The sequence below is a fragment of the Echinops telfairi genome, unplaced genomic scaffold (assembly GCF_000313985.2).
Source record: "Echinops telfairi isolate 266 unplaced genomic scaffold, ASM31398v2 ScPeMD7_10;HRSCAF=50, whole genome shotgun sequence".
In the NCBI taxonomy this organism is placed as follows: Eukaryota; Metazoa; Chordata; class Mammalia; order Afrosoricida; family Tenrecidae; genus Echinops; species Echinops telfairi.
The window spans coordinates 6,066,509-6,067,831 of record NW_022103907.1 but is presented as its reverse complement, the minus strand read 5'-3'; the positions used below and the strand labels follow the sequence as shown (position 1 = coordinate 6,067,831).

The following is a 1,323-nucleotide window of genomic DNA, read 5'->3' as shown; positions in this document are numbered from 1 at the left end:
GGTTTTCCTGTATACCTGGCCCACTAGCTGTCTGTGGTAGCTTTCATACTGCTGTGATATTAAAAGTTATGCCACTGATGAAGCCCTGGGGGCAGAGTGCATAACATTTTGGGCATCCAACCACAACAGTTCAAATCCACCAGCCGTGTTCCTTGGGAGAAAGAAGTGGGTTTCTACTCCATAAAAGGTTACAGTCTGAGAAATCCACAGGAGCAGTTCTACCCTATCGTACAGCATCCACTAGTCAGTATCAACTCAGGGACAGAAGATTTCACTCATGAACAAGCAGCAGGGTTACTGCTGTTGGATGGATTTTAGTGGAGTTTACAAACTAGGGAGAAAGGCCTGGCAATCTACCTCCAAAAAAACTGAGCCAACAAAAACTTTATGGATCACAACAGAGCACTGTCTGACTTGCTTGCTTTGGTCATACTCGGGGAGATCAGACAGGGAAAAGGAGACCCTTAGGGAGATGAACTGACCCCAAGGAGAGCAGCAATTGACGTGAATATACAAACAATTGTGAGGACAAAACGAGACAAGACGACACTTCGTTCTGGTGTACAGAGGTCACCATAGGTTGGATCAACGCAATTGCAGTTATCTACCTGTGCTCCAGCACTATCCTCAGTTTAACTAATTTCATTTCCAACAACTGTTTCCAATAGATGTTTTAGCTTATCCATTTTACAGATGAAGAAATAGACTCTGAGGTTAAGGAATACGCCAAAGGTCACCAGATTATTAGTAAACAGAAGAGTTGAGACTTGACCCAAGGAGTTGGTTCCAAAGCCAAGATTCACAGTCACTTTGTCATAGCTGCCTCTCAGAAATGCACTACACAGGCGGTGAAATGCTGAGAAAATGTTCTGCCACTATTTTAACTTGTTCCTATGGCTTAAGTTTAAATTTGGGGTATGCAAACAAGAATTGGCCAAAACCAAAATGAAACAATCAAAAAGCCCAAACCTAACTAAATCCCAACAACCACAATCACTCTGCTGCAGGCTCAACCTAAACAGACTGTCAGAGCTTGGAGTGGCTGTTTCCAAAATGTAGTCCCATGCCTCCTTCCCCAAGGCAGAACAAGGGAAAGCCACCAAACATACACTTGAGAGAGGCTCTCTGGTAGTAGTTATGCACTGGGCTGCTAACTGCAAGGTCAGGAGTTTGAAACCAGCAGCCGTTCCTTAGGAGAAAACGAGCTGATACCAAAGGCTCAAGTAGAAAGCAAATGTTTTCAGAATGATAATGGCAACAAATGTACAAATGTGCTTGACACAATGGATGTATGAATGGATTGTGGTAAGAGTTGTACGAACC

At 43.5% G+C, this 1,323-nt stretch overlaps 1 protein-coding gene across 1 annotated transcript in view; it reads right to left on the bottom strand.

Annotated features, from left to right (window-relative positions):
* The window catches only part of LTBP1 (latent transforming growth factor beta binding protein 1), a 476,077-nt gene that overhangs the window by 427,964 nt on the left and 46,790 nt on the right, over window positions 1-1,323 (bottom strand). The gene's annotated exons all lie outside the window — the stretch shown is intronic.